Source organism: Mya arenaria, chromosome 2 (genome assembly GCF_026914265.1).
Source record: "Mya arenaria isolate MELC-2E11 chromosome 2, ASM2691426v1".
Taxonomy (NCBI): Eukaryota; Metazoa; Mollusca; class Bivalvia; order Myida; family Myidae; genus Mya; species Mya arenaria.
Window position 1 is genome coordinate 21,308,506 of NC_069123.1, and position 7,090 is coordinate 21,315,595.

Genomic DNA, 7,090 nt, shown 5'->3' on the forward strand with positions numbered 1-7,090 from the left:
AGATTGCTGACAATAAATTTGTCAGAAAATGTTTACATTTAAGTTCAAAATGTTTTATGCATTTTTCTTAAACCGTTAGTAACGCTTTAAGCCATAAAACCTTTGTTTTCGACCTGAAATATGGAAGTCTGCAATCTAATATTTTGTCAGTAGTCTTATATCACTGGTTTGCAGATATTTTAGCAAAAAAAAAGGTCATTCCTAGACAAAAAATACAAAAGTTGTAAAAACAGTTAATCTGTGAGAGTGCAGCTTTAAATGACTAAATGTTTTGATTTGGCTCAATTTTCACCTAAAATCTTATAGTTTTGTGGCATCTAAATGGTTTGTTTTTAACAACATTACATGTGCATATGTATATATTTGTTCTTAAATTTGTAATTTAGACTGGAAGATTCATTCTCTGGAAAGTAGAAAAGGGCATGTTACATACTGTTATCACTGCCATGACAGAAACCATATTGAGGAGCTGGTCCACCTGTAGAAAGAATTGCGCTATTGGTTGGAGCAGCACTATTACCCAGCCATACACCAGCACTTAGTTTGTCATAGGGAGCATTTCTGAGCAGTTATGGAGACCACTAACTATGCAGGTATGTCATAATCAAAATCTTGATTTATATATTTTTTTTATAATTTAGCATCTGTTGAATAAAAATTTATTTCTAGATTGAAGGCACACACTATAGATTGATGCCCAAAAATATATTTCTTATTTTAATGCATTATCATGTCTAACTCATTTGACTTAAATGATCAAAGCAAAAGAAATGCAAATGATTAATCTGCAGATATACAAATGTAAGCTTTTTTAACTGGGGAAATTGTTGCCACTTGTCTATTAATTAAAGAACACATTTATAATTAATAATGTTTAATCTGTACACAAATCATATGCCTTCTTTGTTTTAACCATCAATGTCAAAGAGTCCAGCATGATAATGCATTAAATTGAAAAAAAATGCATTAATTTATATGAACCCTTTAAAACAAAGACATTTCCTAAATCCAATAAAAAATAATTGAATATTGATGCAGAGTTCAGTTAGAATATAATACAACATTTTGTGCAGTTGTTGCAGTGAAACTTGCACCAGTGTGTTTTCTGTGGAGATAAAGAGATAGTGTCCAGCAATGAAGACCCAACTCAAGATCTGACCTTGTAAGGCCAATATGAAATAACTGTGTGGGAAAATGGGAAAAACCTGCAGTCAGGAATGCACGGAAATCATCAAAAGAACAGTGTTAAATTAATGTTGAATAACTTGACATTTATTTTGTTTGACATATTTATTCATGGTGCAGTGAAAACATTCTTTTTTCTCATGGTTATTTAAATTTAGAATTGATAGGAGGGAACATCACTATGTAGTTTCATGTTCATAGTCAGATCAAAACCCATGTACATGCCCAAATGAGCATTCGAAAATATCAAAATGGTACTTGTTGTATGTAGTGTAAGTTAATTAACACAATAAACAAAAATATTTAATAAATTTCAATTTATTATGCCCCTTTCAAAGAAGAGGAGTATATTGCTTTGCACATGTTGGCCGCTACGTCCGTCTGTCTGACAGTAGACCAAAGCTTTTCCGGGTGATAACTCTACAATTCCTAGACCTATTGTCAAACTTGACATGAAAGTTTGGTTTAACCAGTAGATGACCCCTTTTGATTTTAGGGGTAATATGGTCAAAGGTCACAGTGACCTTGAACAGGAAGGTGTCAAACCATACATCTGACTGATAAGTTGACAATGCCTGTACCTATGGCCCTCAAACTCAACATGGAGGCTAAGTCTGACTATTAGAAGATCCTATTGATTTAAGGGGTCATTGGGTCAAAAGTCAAGGTCACAGTGACCTTGAATGCTAAAAGGTTGGACTAATAATGACTTGACAAAGCCTGCACCCATGGCCCTTGAACAACTTGACGTTGGGGTTGGGCCTGACCAGTAGGTGAGCCCTATTGATTTGTCACAGACCATTGAACGCAAAAAGCTTGCCTGTGTGACAACTCGACAAAGTCTGCACCCATGGCCTTCAAACTTGAAATTTAGGTTTGGGATGACAAGCAGATGACCCCTTTGGATTTGGAGGTCAAGGTCACATCTCCAATATTGGTCATTAAAACTATGTCATTTACTTATTCCCTGCTGCTAAGAGGATACATGTTTATCAGCAAATATCAGCCATCATCTGAATATGAGTGAAAACTGTACCAACTACCCTCATACTTTGAATAGCATAATCTTAAAACTGCCTCAAAGGCATCTTTTGTCAATGAAAAACCAGCTGTCATTTCGGTCCATGCATATTTCATTCAATTGTCCAGATATTCTTGACAACATGGCGCTAATTAATGCTGCAGGTTTGAAATTTAATACATTAGTTTTTTTTCTTTAGCACCATGCAGATTTATTAACACTTACAATAAAAACAAACTAGAAAACAAATTTTAAAGATATTAGTTTTTTTCATGGTATGATGCCACAGCACCATGCAGATTTGTTTTCACTTTTATATCAAAGAAAGTAACTCGAGCACAAATTTTGTAGATATGTGGACTCTGTTGATAGAAGTTCTGGGAGGCATTTTTAGGCTTGAAAGAGCATCATTTTAAAGTTATATTTTTATTATGTCCCTTGAATCTTGGGTATAGTTTTTATTGTATTTGCATTTTAAAGACATTGGCTTCAACAGACCCTAATGAAATGAAGGAATGTAATTGCTTACTGAAACTGTTATAAGCGACGTCATAAATTGAAGCAATTTTAATATAATGAATATGCATTTAACTAATTTAAAGCGGTTCAAAATTAGGAAATTTGAATTAAGAATCTTGTAGGCCATTGGATACATGATTAAGTAGGGCCAATATATTTGTGCTTATTATAATCACATTTATCCTTCTTCATCTACCTTAAAGAGTGTTCATCATTTGTATAAAATCATTTGATCACGTTTCATTTGAAAGAACTTTGCGGTAGTGTTTGCTTGCGTCAGTTACATCACCGACAGTCTTGCAGCGCTTTCAGCGCTTTGATTATATTTGTTTTCATGAATAAATTAGCATGTCAGTCGATTGGATAATACGTAGGAGGTCCTTTCTGTTTTGTTTATTTAAAATAACCATGTCTGATTGTAAAAATATGCGCTATATAATGCCGTCTAGTGTTTCAAAATCTAAATCAATTACAAAACGACTCCTGTAAATAATGCAAATATGGTGCTGTTTTATTTTTTCAATATATGTAAATTTTTACTCCTGAATGACGTCTTGAATCTAAACTTATGAATAATTAAAATTCAACGTTAATAAAAGTTATTCTCATTGTTCCAGTAGGGGGTTTACAATACTACATGTGAGTAAGAAATGTAGTTAATTAATTTATATATGTCGCATCTGTGTTGATACCGTCACGTGATAAAGTAAATTGTAGTAATTCAATAAAGGTTGTTGTTGGTGTTTGATTAAGAAATTAAGTAGGATATAACAACAAAGTGAGACCTGCTGGATGGATGATAGCATGTATGTATGGAAAATGCACCAATCAATTGTAACCACGAGCCCCAGGTCCGGGGGGTATACCGTGAATATCCGGGGAAATGGGCCGTGTTTTAACCTTCCAGGTGGCCCAACAGTGCCGGGTGAATTCGGTGGTTTTGTCTTAGCGCCAAAAATAGCGAGGAGTGGGCCTTACCTAAGGTCCCAGCGGTTCGGGGGCATTTGGCGGAGATTTAACCAGCAGTCCGCCCCCCGAAGGACGGGGATTTTCCTCGGACCTGGGGACCTTGGTTACGATTGACTGGTGCATAATAGGCAAAAGTTCACATGGCAAACATTGTGTATGGGTTAGCTGAAAACGTTGCATGTTCAACATGTATGACAGGAAATTTAGTAAGAAATCTATTTGATGAACTATTCTGATATGTCTCAGTGACAGTAGCTTATATAAAGCATGTAAATTCTTGGAACAGGCAATACACTGAAACGGTGAATAATGGGAAAGGGATACAAATACTGCACTAAAACACAACTTTCGGTAAAAGTGTTCTCCCTTAGAGGTACTTGAATAAGGTTATCTTTCGTTAGCAATACCTTAAACGAACTTGGTTTGTCTGATTATTTTAGAAGTCAAACAGTCATTAGCCCTGTTAATTTTAAGTCAATTGTTAAAAGTAGACTGTATGACCAATTCTTGCAAAACTGGACTAGTACTGTTGATAGCTCTTCTAAATGTCTTGTATATAGAATGTTTAAGAGTAATCATTGTTTTGAAGATTATCTTGACTTGTTACCTAGTAACCTTTGTAAAATACTTTGTAAATTTAGGACCACAAACCATTCTTTGCCAATTGAAAAAGGCAGGCATTTGAACAGTGAGAGAAACCAAAGATTATGTCAGTTATTCTTAGTACATACTAAGAATGGTATTGATGATGAATTTCACTTCTTACTTGAATGTAACCATTTTTCAATTATACGTAAAAAACTTATTGTTTCTTATTACATTCGTCACCCAAACTCTTGAATTAGATGAACTTATGAACTGTAACAATACACCTGAATTAATTAAGTTGGCATTGTTCTGTAAAATCATCTTACTGAAATTCAGATGACTCACACTCCATACTCCGATTAACTAAAGATCTGTTCATAATTACAATACCATTCCATTGTGTCTTATTACTCCATATTTTCACTGATGTTGTTTAGTAAAGTTTCTTTTTTGTGTGTTTGACATGTTTGTTCACATGCATATTATATGCCATGATGAAAATAAAACTTGAAACTTGCTACACACTTCAAGGGTCATAATCCACCCACATTGGTGAATGGATCGAGCTGGTTTTCAAAAGGAACCGAGCACTTATGAGTTTTGAACTACTGTATGTGTAATATTGAGATACAATGCCATGGTGACCATTGCTCACATGATAGAAAGTTTTAAACTATTGTTACCACTAGACAATGTTACAAATGAACCCTCCTAACTCTGGGCCTTTCCGTGCTTTGTAGCGTCAAAGACATAGTCTGTCCCAAGGGGTCGGGTAATCTTTTCCTAGAGGCTTTATTTGAATGTTCAAAGTACATATGATGCTACTAAACACATATCAAAGGTCTGAGCATTGTGGCTTGAATATGATGCTACAAACACATATCAAAGGTCTGAGCCTTGTGGCTTGAGTCTAACATTCAACGTACATATGATGCTACAAACACATATCAAAGGTCTAGGCCTTGTGGTTTGAGTCTAACATTCAACGTACATATGATGCTACAAACACATATCAAAGGTCTAGACCTTGTGGCTTGAGTCTAACATTCAACGTACATATGATGCTACAAACACATATCAAAGGTCTAGGCCTTGTGGCTTGAGTCTAACATTCAACGTACATATGATGCTACAAACACATATCAAAGGTCTAGGCCTTGTGGCTTGAGTCTAACATTCAACGTACATATGATGCTACAAACACATATCAAAGCTCTAGGCCTTGTGGCTTGAGTCTAACATTCAACGTACATATGATGCTACAAACACATATCAAAGGTCTAGGCCTTGTGGCTTGAGTCTAACATTCAACGTACATATGATGCTACAAACACATATCAAAGGTCTAGGCCTTGTGGCTTGAGTCTAACATTCAACGTACATATGATGCTACAAACACATATCAAAGGTCTAGGCCTTGTGGCTTGAGTCTAACATTCAACGTACATATGATGCTACAAACACATATCAAAGGTCTAGACCTTGTGGTTTGAGTCTAGCATTCAACGTACATTTGATGCTACAAACACATATCAAAGGTCTAGGCCTTGTGGCTTGAGTCTAACATTCAACGTACATATGATGCTACAAACACATATCAAAGCTCTAGGCCTTGTGGCTTGAGTCTAACATTCAACGTACATATGATGCTACAAACACATATCAAAGGTCTAGGCCTTGTGGTTTGAGTCTAACATTCAACGTACATATGATGCTACAAACACATATCAAAGGCCTTGTGGTTTGAGACTTCTACACCACCGGAACATACCTCACAAAACACTTTTATAAATATAAGGAATTTTCTACCTACTGGTGTATTTAACTTCAATCATATCAATATGATATCATCTAAAAACAAAACATCATCTATAAGTTGAATTATTATAGTATGTCCTTGTCTTTTATTTCTATTACAGATGTTAAACAAGTATGACATAACTAACAAGGTGAACACACATATAGTTATATAAATGTATAAATATGTAAATATATATATTTATAAACAAAGAAAAGAGGTGAAAAAAGTAAAGAATATACAAGGAAAATATAAACAGTACTGTATGTTCTTGTACAAAGTATATTAGTTTTTACTGTTTTTAAAACTTATGTGGTCTAGATAAACAATTTTACAACTGACCAATTACTAAGTTCTGTATATTTAATATTTGATTTTTCCTAAATATTCCAAGCAAGTTTTAAATTACTCTTTAACCCAATAAAGGACGGTCTTATTTTTCTCCTTTTACAGTGATATTTCATGCATACCGATGAAAGAGTGAAAAATATTAGTGATTGATAACTTGATCATTTCACTCTGACTTCAGTGAAATGATAACCCTTGCTTATTCCACTCTGTACAGACAACCCGGGACTATTTGTTTCATCTTTTATAAGATTTGCTTCCCTTGACTTTGAAAAAAATACATGTATGTCACAAGTACATGTTTGTTGTCGTTAGGCTCGTTCCACAGAGCGAGCCTTTTTATTGCGCGGGCGCATCGGCGCCCGGCGCATATATTGATGGTTTTAGAAGTGTCCCTGGTGCAATGGGCTTGCGCATGCGGCGTTTTAATTGTTTTGATCGCGCATGCGCCGTTTCTTACCGTCCACTCGCGGATAATTCCGAAGCAGTTCGCCATTAGACTAGTTCCTGTTCGATTTTGCAATAGAAGATAAAGATTGGTAATCTTCTAATATGTGAAGCTTTGAAAATATATGGCAAATTAAAACCAGAGATTTTTTTTAAATAACTGTTTTAGAGAAAAATATCATAAATGCTCGGTTGTTAAGAAAACTTCTCTTTTT